This window comes from Hyperolius riggenbachi, chromosome 3, assembly GCF_040937935.1.
Source record: "Hyperolius riggenbachi isolate aHypRig1 chromosome 3, aHypRig1.pri, whole genome shotgun sequence".
Lineage (NCBI taxonomy): Eukaryota > Metazoa > Chordata > Amphibia > Anura > Hyperoliidae > Hyperolius > Hyperolius riggenbachi.
Genome location: NC_090648.1, coordinates 147,881,129 through 147,893,154, shown reverse-complemented (window position 1 = coordinate 147,893,154; position 12,026 = coordinate 147,881,129). Strand labels below are relative to the sequence as shown.

The following is a 12,026-nucleotide window of genomic DNA, read 5'->3' as shown; positions in this document are numbered from 1 at the left end:
GAGGTTTCAGGGTAGTGCATGCGTTTACATTGGCAGTGAAGTATACAGTCATTGTATTGCATGCTTCACTGTATAGCCGTACCACACCTCTAATGCACAGTGGGTCTTTTCGGTGGTGTTGTGATAGTACAGCAAAAGGATCGTGGCAGCTTAGCACAGTTGCACGTTTTTTTCGTGTTGCGCAACACATCTCAAAAATGTCAGGCCCAAGAATCAGTGAGTCAATTTGATGCATATTTTTTACATAAAACAAAATTGTTTGGTAGTCGATGTATGCATCCCTTTTTTTTTGTTGTTGCAGATGAACAATTTTATTTATTTTTTTTTCTGGCGAAAATACATTTCTGAAAACGGAAACATGGTTTTAGAAGTGACCATTTCCCTTGAACTTTTGTATTCAATAATGAGAATGCATCTAATTGAGTACAGTATTTGCCAATTTATGCTTCAAGTTCTTAGGCAGGGAACACACTTGCAGGGCCGTTTTCCCCTGCGTTCCCTAGGTTTCCGTCGGGTTTTGCGGTCGTGTCTAACGTGTGCGTTTCCGCCTTTATGCGTTTGCATGGCATGTACTGCCAGGCAACGTGTGGGTAAAAGCAGAAAACTGTGCTGTTACAAAACGCGGAAAAAACCGCAAACGCGCACAAATGCATGCGGCGCAGCGTTTCCTGCGCTAGGCTATTAATTTCAATAGCCTTTAAAATTGTGCACGTTTTGCCGTTCGTGGCAAACCGCGCAAAAACGCATGTAGTGTGTTCCCTGCCTAAATCATTTTTATTTAAATAAGTTATGATGATCACATCTTAATTGTTCCAACTATAAAAATTAGTAACACAAATATAGACCTCATGAGATGTATTCTCCTATTTGGTATCATGCTCCTAGGTCTTCAATAAAAAACAATTAAAATACAATCTCCTGGTACGTGTCAATTGTTATTAGCACTATCCACCTCTGGAACACAGTTGAATAAATCACACTACGGCCCGGTTCACATTAGCGTTCCAGGTCCGGCTTCCCCGGACCCGGAACGCTCCGTACACAGCGGATGGTGAATGGATACATTGTTAATCAACGTATCCATTCACACTCGTGCGCCGTCCGGATCCGATCTGGGAACGCAGCTCCGGGACGGTCCAGCTTTTTTTCCAACATGCGCTATTTTTCAGTCCGTCCTAGTGCGGCTGCGGACCCAGGCCGGATCCTGACCCTTCGCATGCGGCCATGCTGTGCAATGGGAAACGGATGTTTCCCATCACACTGGCAATAGGACCGGATGCTTCCAGCACCGGTCCTATGCCACTTGGGGGGCCCGGACTACACGCCGGTATCCCCCATGCTTGCAGTGCCTTTCCGGCACTGCAATGTATCTAGTTCCGGCTACTTTATTGTAGCCGGAACTGATACATTCCGGATCCGGAACTTGTGCCGCCTTGTGGCCACCGCAGAGACCCGTACGGTCTCTTTGCGGCCACCGGACCCCCGGACACTTGCGGACTCAAACCGCAAGTGTGAATGGGGCCTAAAATAGTATACAGTTCAAAGGGAAAGATGCCACATATTGTGCACTATTGTGCAAATAACATTCCTTTTCCAAGTAAAGTGCTTCTGTGCAAATAAAAATAAATCAATATAAGTGCTGCGTGCATGCCCGCGTCCACGCCCAACAGCGTGGGCGCACGCATAAGCGCAGCATGTGCAAAACATACAAATATTATAAACTAGTGAAAACGACATGTGTCCTATATAAAAAAACCTATTTCCCAATGTAACTGGGCAGGCCTGTGCTGAAAAAGGGCTAAACAAAACAACCCTCGTGCAATACACTGAGAAAAGATCCTCAATCAAGTCAAAGTGCTACTGTATGTGCTATGTACAACGTACTGCCAGACAAAAAATATCACTGTGGCCTCAATTCACGGAGCATTATCAAACGTTTATCAAACACTTTATCAAACGTTTGATAATTTTACCTCATGGGTAAAACCTCACTAAGGCCTCAATTCACTAAGATTTATCAAACACTTTATCAAACGTTTGATAATTTACCTCATGCGCAAAATCTAATTTTGAATTCACTAAAGTGTTAAATATTTATTAAATGTTTTATTGATAAAACGTTCAATAAATATATAACATAATATAACACCTTAGTGAATTCAAAATTCGTTTTTACCCATGAGGTAAATTATCAAACGTTTGATAAAGTGTTTGATAAAGCTTAGTGAATTGAGGCCTTAGGCCTCGATTCATAAAGCATTCCCGCATTCGGAAATGCAAAAAAACGCTCACTTTACCGACCACACAGCAAAATAAGTATTCATAAAGGCTTTTTCCGCATGAAAAGCCGACATTTGCGAGCAGAGTGATCAATCACCGCCTTGCGCGGTGATTATCACAGCAACAGTAACAAATGTCAATTCATAAAGATTAGAGGTAGCGGTATGCGGACGGGTATTACCGCTACCTCTGATGTGGCGAGAAGCGTGCGGAATCCGTTGCAGTGAATGGGACAGACCTCCCAAGCAGCTGCAGAGAGAACACCGCACGGAGGGATTCCGCCTGCTTCCCTGTTTCCGCACGTCTCCCGACAGCCTAACGCCTGCCTACAGCGGAGTATCTCCGCACGTATATCACAAGTAGCTAAATTTTTATGAATTACCACCCTGAAGGCGGAAATACCGACAGCGGTGTTTCCCCGCTCGACTTTCCCCGCTCGCAGGCAGTTTTATGAATCGAGGCCAATGGCCTCAATTCACGGAGCATTATCAAACGTTTATCAAACACTTTATCAAACGTTTGATAATTTACCTCATGGGTAAAATCTAATTTTAAATTCACTAAGGTGTTGTATATTTATCGAATGTTTTACCGATAAAACTTTCAACAAATATATAACACCTTAGTGAATTCAAAATGAGATTTTACCCATGAGGTAAATTATCAAACGTTTGATAAAGTGTTTGATAAACGTTTGATAATGCTCCGTGAATTGAGGCCTAAGGTGTTATATATTTGTTGAACGTTATATCAGTAAAACATTCGATAAATATATAACACCTTGGTGAATTTAAAATGAGGTTTTACCCATGAGGTAAATTATCAAACGTTTGATAAAGTGTTTGATAAACGTTTGATAATGCTCCGTGAATTGAGGCCTGTGAATCAAAAGGCATCGCTTACCCAGAGAGACATCCAGAGGGGGACCCCAGAGAACACCTAACGCGGTCGCAGCTTGCGGCTGCTTCAGAAGAGGCTCTTCTGAAGCAGCCGCAAGCTTCGACCGCGTTAGGTGTTCTCTGGGGTGATATTTTTTGTCTGGCAGTACGTTGTACATAGCACATAGCACTTTGACTTGCTTGAGGATCCTTTCTCAGTGTATTGCACGAGGGTTGTTTTGCTTAGCTCTTTTTCAGCACAGGCCTGCCCAGTTACATTGGGAAATAGGTTTTTTATATAGGACACATGTAGTTTTCCCTAGTTTATAATATTTGTATGTTTTGCACATGCTGCGTGTATGCGTGCGCCCACGCTGTTGGGCGTGGACGCGGGCATGCACGCAGCACTTATATTGATTTTTTTTTTTTATTTGCACAGAAGCACTTTACTTGGAAAAGGAATGTTTTTTGCACAATAGTGCACAATATGTGGCATCTTTCCCTTTGAACTGTATACTATTTTAGTGTTATTTATTCAACTGTGTTCCAGAGGTGGATAGTGCCAATAACAATTGACACGTACCAGGAGATTGTATTTTAATTGTTTTTATAAATCTTGTTTGTTTGCCAATAAAGATTATGTAATTTAACCATTGAGATAGAGTGTCCTTGAGATATTATTTATGGCTCAGATAGGTTTTCCTTTTTCTTTTGGTGTTTATGATCTTAATTGTTCCAGGTTTAGATTTCAGGATTATGCACTGCAGTAATGTGCGCATTCCTGCATGTCAATCAGTTCAGCTGCTGTTCTGATTTGGACACTTTGTGCTAGTTCCACAATGCTGCCTGGAGACCACCAGAAAGCGCAAAATGCTATCGCAATCCCTAGCAATCAGTCATAGCATTTTGCAAGCGATTTTTGGAAGCGGTTTTCCTGCTCTTATACAATTCATTAGAATGGAAACGCTCCCAAAATGCTGCATGTCCTGCGATTGTGATTTCCTTAATCGCAATCGCTTTAGTGGAAACTGCCTCAACCATTTACATTGGCAGAGCGTTTAGGGAAGTCGCTAGCGATTGAAAGCGCTGCCTAAACACTCAAAAAAAAAAACACTAGTGGGTTCCAGGCCTGCAACAAAGGGGAAAAGGTCGCATTCTACATTATGCACACAATGCGTTGCATACATTGAAGCATGCAGTACGTGAAAACAATGCTTCGCTACAACTGTAAATGTGCAAGTCAAATGCCCACTGCTAACGCCCCAATGTGAACATACCATTACAATATAATCGCATTGCTTTTGCTACGTGATAATATTATTTGACCTGTCACTGTGAAAGTAATCTTAACCACTTGAGGACCGCAGGCTTACACCACCCTAGTGACCAGGCTATTTTTTTGCAGATTTAAAGAGACTCTGTAACAAAATTTTCAGCCTTAGTTCTTCTATCCTATAAGTTCCTTTGCCTGTTCTAATGTGCTCTGGCTTACTGCAGCCTTTCCTACTTGCACTGTCTCTGTAATAAATCTTATCTCCTTTCCTCTGTCGTGTCTGTCGGGCTAAAGGCTCATACACACATCAGACTATAGTCTTTGGAAAATGAAAGATCACAGACCAATCTTACCACCCTTCATGTAGTATGAGAGCCATACTCTACACAGTCTTTTCTATGGAGCTGAACTCCACATCAGAAAACAATCTTTGCAAGATGCTGCACACACAGATGCTGTACAGACACAAAAGATCAGTATCTGCAAAAGATCTGTTCCTGCCAAAAATCCATTCCTGCAAATTGCAATGATAGTCTATGAGATCTGCAGATCATCATACACACATGATTTAACTGACATTCATCTGCAGATCAGATCCACCAGGATGGATTTTCAGATCTGCAGATGATTGCTTGATCTGCAGATGAATGTCAGTTAAATCATGTGTGTATGATGATCTGCAGATCTCATATACTATCATTGCAATTTGCAGGAATGGATTTTTGGCAGGAACAGATCTTTTGCAGATACTGATCTTTTGTGTCTGTACAGCATCTGTGTGTGCAGCATCTTGCAAAGATTTTTTTCTGATGTGGAGTTCAGCTCCATAGAAAAGACTGTGTAGAGTATGGCTCTCATACTACATGAAGGGTGGTAAGATTGGTCTGTGATCTTTCATTTTCAAAAGACTATGGTCTGGTGTGTATGGGGCATAAGGCTTGAATGTGTGGAATGTGCAGGGCTGCTTGTGATTGGATAGAAGCGATACACACCCTCTGCAGGCCCCCTGCAGGCTCTGTATGACTCACACACTCTGCTTATGTGAGCCTATCACAAGCTGGTTAGTTTGTTTGTAAACACTGCCTAAAACTGTTAATTACAAGCCAGGATTGCAGCAGAGAGTGGCAGAAACAGCACAGAGGGGCCCAGGAGAACATAATGAATAGAATGGTATGCTTTTTGCTGTAAAACATTTAGAGAACAGATTCTCTTTAAGGCCTCGCTGCAGGGCCGTACAACTCAGCACACAAGTGATTCTCCCCCCCCCCCCCTTTTCTGCCCACCAACAGTTCTTTTTGTTGGTGGGCTCTGATCGCTCCCAGTATTGTTTATTTATTTTATACAAATATTTTTTTTTTTTTTTTTTTACAAATTAACCTATTTTTTTAAATAATTTTCCTATCCCTCCCTCCCCTGCCAGCCTATGACAGCGATCGCTCCTATCTCCCCCAGGGGGACAGCCGTGTCACACGGCTGTCCCCAGTAAAGCACTGCCATGGTTCACAGCCCTGTACACAGTAAATAGACGGCAGTTTTGCCGTCTAACAGTCTTCTAGCAGTGATCGCCGCTGGGAGACTGATGTGAAGCTCCGTCATCCAAGCGGAGATGCGCGCACATTCGCTTGCAAAACCTCGCCCCAGGACTTGACACCGATTGGCGTTAGGCGTTCCTGGGGCTGCCACCGTGTTCACGCCCATCGGCATGACGCGGTCATCTAGAAGGTGGCCATACATCTAACGATGATAAGCAGCTACAAGCAAGAGACAGATTTCTCTCTGATCTGTCGGCTGTCCATACACCGCAGGCAGATTCCAAATTGATCTCCGTATGAAATCTCTCAGGAATCGGCCTTGTGACACTGCACTTTGTTGCTGTACCTCTACTGTAAGTGTGCCCTTCTGTGCCTGCATTTATACTTCACCTATCTGCTGTTGCCTGCCACAGTGCCCATTCGTCTTCCTCCATTTGCACTTTGCAAGCTGCTGGTGTATAAATGCATGCACAGGGGGCACATTTACATGGAGGGGACAGCCCTGGAAGCTCCATGGCATTTGACACTTATCCTGATATCGCATGCCATTACCATGGCGAAACCCGTTGTCCGATCGGCCCGAGATTGGTTGCATCGTCGATTGGGTATGCTCTTGGTGGCGCCGATTTTCATCCAATTTGATTATCGAATGACAAGTTGAGTAATGTATGGTCATTTTGATATTACCGAGAAGCTACTTACTCGTAGCTACATGGAATTGAAATGTAAATGAGACAGCTATGACCACGGGAGAGGGAGGGTCAACTTACCTATGCGGCCGTCTGATCCGATGTGTCCTACTTCGTGTCTCACATCGAGTTCCATGTCACTCCTACGTTTCCTTATTCCGGGTTCAAGGAGGAAGCGTGGGAATGACGTGAAACGAGAAGAGGGACGCATCGAATCAGACAGCCACATGGGTATGTTACACACACACGCACCAACCCCCCCCCCCCCCCCCCTGCTCACGTGGTCACATCTGTCTCATTTAAAATTACAAAATGACTATTGGTTTGGGAATGGGGCAGTATGACCTTATTTCCAGGGCTGTGGAGTTGGTACAAAAATAATCCGACTCCTCAGTTTATGAAACCTCCAACTCCGACTCCAGGTACTCAAAAACTCCTGGACTCCAACTCCTAAATGAAATACTTACCAGGGCTGTGGAGTTGGTACAAAAATCATCTGACTCCGACTCCTCAGTTTATTGAAACCACAGATTCCGACTCCAGGTACCCATAATTGCTCCGAATCCTTGGCTCCACAGCACTGTTTTTTTTCCTTTTCCTTTTTATATATGTTACGGCCAGACTTCGGGTTCTGGCCATAACATGTACACGAAATACATAAAATTACATTGTGTTTTGTAGAAAGAAGTATTTTGTTTTTGCCTGCAGCAAATATTTTTTTTTCTACACATAATAAAGGTATATTGGGTTTATGCTCTTGTAACATCAACATTTTACTTATGCATGTGGTAGCTATTTATCAGGCAATGTTGGGTTGGGTTAAGGTAGATACATCAGGCGACTTGGCGGCCGATCGACCATCCGATTCGATTATTATAATCGAATCAGATAATCGGTGCCGCTAAGTGCATGCAGACCGACAATGCAACCAATTTCAGGATGAAATTGGTCGCATAAGTCGATTGCGCATGCTGCAATATGTTGGGCTGGCATGCACGATCGAGTACGCGGCGGTAACGGCGTGCAATTTCAGGACGATCAACAAAACCACCGGCGCTGTCCCTTCCTGGTGCCCCGTGCATGTTGTGCATTACCTTTCCGCAGCCTCCGCTAGTCCTCTGCTTCGGGCGCATTCTGCTCTACATACATGATTTGCATATTCAGCAGTGATGCATTGTGGGACACCTCAGAGCTCACTCCAACCTGAATAATCACAAATACCTTTTGTTTTAAGAAGGCAAACGTCTCTTTTCCATCTTCACGGTAATCCAGTGCAGCCACCAAACAATTAGGGTACATGGATTCACCTGTAAGAAAACTGATCATTTTTGAAGTTTTGGGCCTCTTTCCACTTCCCTGCGATTTGATTCCGATTTGATGCAAAATGCAAGGTACACTTAATGAATGGAAACTGCAGCAGCAATTTCCATCCGTGCGATCTGATTGCGTTGGGATTTTCGTCCAAGCGCAAACGTCATCCTGCCACGTTTTGGATGCTATTGAGCTCTACTATACTAAGTATAGTAGTTCAATGGCAATCGCATGGTGAAAATGGAAAAGAGCCCTTAAAGTTGTCTGAAAGCCAGCATTTCTACTTTGCTCTAAAAAATTCCTCACAGCTCGAAAGCTACCATCCCAGTATTTTTTATTTTTTTTAGCAAAACATCACTGACATGGTTAAACAAAAGCACTTTGTCCTGCTATTCAGCTTCAATCCGCATCCAAACTGTAGATAACAGTATCTTTGTTTACATTCCAATGTTGTTACAATAGGCTCGATTCACAAAAGTGTGATAACTGCTATCATGGCGCATAAATGATTACTTAGTGGGATAAACAAACATTTGCGTGCGTTCACATGCATTATCGCGTGCAAACTTTCGTTTATCACGCAAAGTAATCCTTCTACGCGCGCAAACCTTCACACGCGACAGATCGCGTGATAACTGCCGTGATAGCAGTTATCACGCATTTGTGAATCAAGCCCAATGTGTGTAAACAGTCTAACAAATGAAAAGGAGCTCTCTGTGTCTCTCTCTCTCTCTCTCTCACTCTTCACAAAAGCAAATATGATAACTGTATGAGTACTAAAAAGTAGAAAAACACATTTTTTTTAATGTTATGTTGGATTCTCAGACCAAGTATTTCTTTGACTTTCTCTGCATGAAAGGCTTCACTCGGCCATGTTTATTGTCCTTCAGTTGACATTTGAGTGCTTGTATCCTAGGAGAAACTTAGGAGAAAAAGTGAATTGAATTGGGCCCTTTGTGTGTTTATTTTTAGACTTTTTCTCGATGAAGATGTTTGTAAGAGTAAAACTGCAGTATTATTATTGACTAGTTGACCTAAGTCCGTTTAAAAATGGGCTCTAGGTCTCTTCACGCGCCACCGCCGCCAGTCAGCGTGCGTGCAACTGCACACCCGACCGCCTGGCTCCCTGGCCTGTCCTGCTGTCCCAACGGTTAACTGTACTGCGCACATGTACGCAGTACAAAAAAAACACGGACACACAGACAGGGAAAGAGGATGACGCAGGGACAGTTAGGTTTTATTATTATTGCAGTAGCTACTTAAAGAGACTCTGTAACAATTTTTTCAGCCTTAGTTCTTCTATCCTATAAGTTCCTATGCCTGTTCTTATCTGCTCTGGCTTACTGCAGTCTTTCCTAACTGCACTGTCTCTGTAATAAATCAATGTATCTTTCCTCTGTCCTGTTTGTCGGGCTAAAGCTTGATTGTGTGGAATGTGCAGGGCTGCTTGTGATTGGTAGAAGCGATACACACCCTCTGCAGGCCCCCTGCACACTATGAATGACTCACACACTATGCTTAGCTGAGCCTATTAGAAGCTGGTTAGTTTGTTTGTAAACACTGCCTAAAACTGTTAATTACAAGCCAGGATTGCAGCAGAGAGTGGCAGAAACAGCACAGAGGGGCACAGGAGAAAATAATGAATAGAATGGTATGCTTTTTATTGTAAGAATATTAGAGTACAGATTCTCTTTAAATGTTTTAACCTTCAGTATTTCCAGGGCTTAATGTTTTTTGTGTGCTGTCAAATCAGGTTTATACTGGGTAGATTGCTAATATGAAACTGCAAGCGCTAGACAGGAATGAGTAATAAATTCAGATCTACAGTTTCTGCTCATGTTACAGTCTTGTGTTTCAGGTGCTGGGGGATGGAACAGGGACAGAGAACTCTTCTGTTATTAATACATGTATTGCCCAGAACACAGCAGAGTGCCACATTAGCAAAATTACAATGAATGTGGGAATCTGCAGAGCTGTGTGGTTTGTATTTTTTTTTTTATTGAACCGTGAGGGTGTGACGAGTGTCAGCTGCAAACAGGACAACAAATTTACTGTCAGTTTCTGAACACCTGCTGGAGATTTGAGAGTTCCCTTGGACTACCAATGCATATGCTATCAATTACATTTTGTAATGAGAATATAATTGCACAATACGGTGCCATGTGCACTTCCATGGTTGCTGAGTGATATAGTGACTGTCTGGTTTTGAAACCATAAAAGCGGAGCTAAGGAACATTATAAGCAACTCAGCATGCAGCTGTGATGATCGCTGCTGCAGCAGCTGTTGCTGGAAGTAGTAGTGCTGCAGCTCAGGCAGTTCTGATCTATTTCCATGCAAGCTGCATAGCTTTGTCTGTCTTTCCCTGCTGTCAGCTTGTGACTGATTATCATTCACCTGTGTGGGAATCTGCATGTCTGCTCCCATTGGATGACCTCAGTATAAAGATCTGCTTCCTGCAGGGTTTCCTTGGGTTTTCATAGCTTCAGTTAAGCCCGTCTTGCTGTCGCTTCAGCCCCCGATCGTGTTTCTTGTTCTAAAGATACTTTGCTGGTTTTGCATCATATATTGGTTCATTGCCAATATATATGCATACCAGCACGTTTATTATTTTCCTTGTATTCGTGTTACGTTGATACATCAGTGTCGCTGATATATACGTACACGAACTGTTTATTTCCTGTGTTCAGTTAGTCAGTTTTCCAGCACGTTTTGGTAGTTTGCGCGTACCGTGAACACCCGTGCTGAGCTAGTTATCCTGTTCCTGGTCCTGTTTGTGGATTGCGTTCATCTCTGCGAAGAGATAACGAATCCTTCTGAATCCTGTTCTGTTACTGTTTGTGGATTGCGTTCATCTCTGCGAAGAGATAGCGAATCCTTCTGAGTCCTGTTCCCTGTATTACTCCAGTCCTAGTCAGCGTTCCTGCTTATGTCATATATCGGTTCATTGCCGATATATACATATGTTAGTCAGACCTTACAAATAGTTTCATTGATAGCTGTAATTGTAATACGCTAGGAAAACATACTTATTGTATATTTATCTGTGTTACGTTCATCTATCTCGATCCTGCTATTTCCTGACTATCCTGTCCTGTCTTTGTGAGGCACGCCATCGCCGCAACGCATTGGCTGCCTCATTCCAGTCTGTCTGGTTTTGGACGCTTGCTGTCGCTAAGTAGCCGCTAGCTAGCAAGCGTTCATTCTGTCTACCTGTCCTGATCTCCTCAGTTCTGGTTTATGCGCTCAGCGCTACTTTGCGCTGAGACGTTATAACGAAAGCATTGTTTGTGGCTGTCAGATCTGCACCGGCTCTGTGCGCCACAATCTCCTATTGGAGTCAGTCCTCCTCTCCACTATACTAGGGATAGCCTGTTTCCTGGTGCTAGTGTGTGTACCTCCTCCACGCCAGCTCATGCGTTGCATGCTGACTGTGGAGAATACACCACCAAGCCTTACAGCAGCAATGTCATAATAGTAACTACCGTATGTATGTTTAAAATCCTACATTTTCAAATAAAATGATTTTGAATGTGGGGGGTTGATCTACTAAGGCTGTTCTGAGATGGTAAATACAGGAAGTGATCCAGAAAGTCCAGAAGTCTTTTTTGTTTGTAAATTTCTCAGCCCTTATATGAGTCACATTAGAACCGTGTGTCTGTTTTACATTTAAAACAAAAATCAAACCCTTGTGTGGGTGTGTGGCTCTGCCGCCAATCTTTTTGATCTGACCACCTTGGCTGCATGCCTGATTATTGGTCTAAGTGGAATATACAGGATCTTCTCAAAAAATTAGCATATTGTGATAAAGTTCATTATTTTCTGTAATGTACTGATAAACATTAGACTTTCATATATTTTAGATTCAAATACACACAACTGAAGTAGTTCAAGCCTTTTATTGTTTTAATATTGATGATTTTGGCATACAGCTCATGAAAACCCAAATTTCCTATCTCAAAAAATTAGCATATTTCATCCGACCAATAAAAGAAAAGTGTTTTTAAAACAAAAAAAGTCAACCTTCAAATAATTATGTTCAGTTATGCACTCAATACTTGGTCG

General features: G+C 42.8%; 1 protein-coding gene across 6 annotated transcripts in view; it reads left to right on the top strand.

The window, feature by feature from the left end:
• LRRK1 (leucine rich repeat kinase 1) overlaps positions 1-12,026 on the top strand; it is a 158,567-nt gene that overhangs the window by 19,573 nt on the left and 126,968 nt on the right. The gene's annotated exons all lie outside the window — the stretch shown is intronic.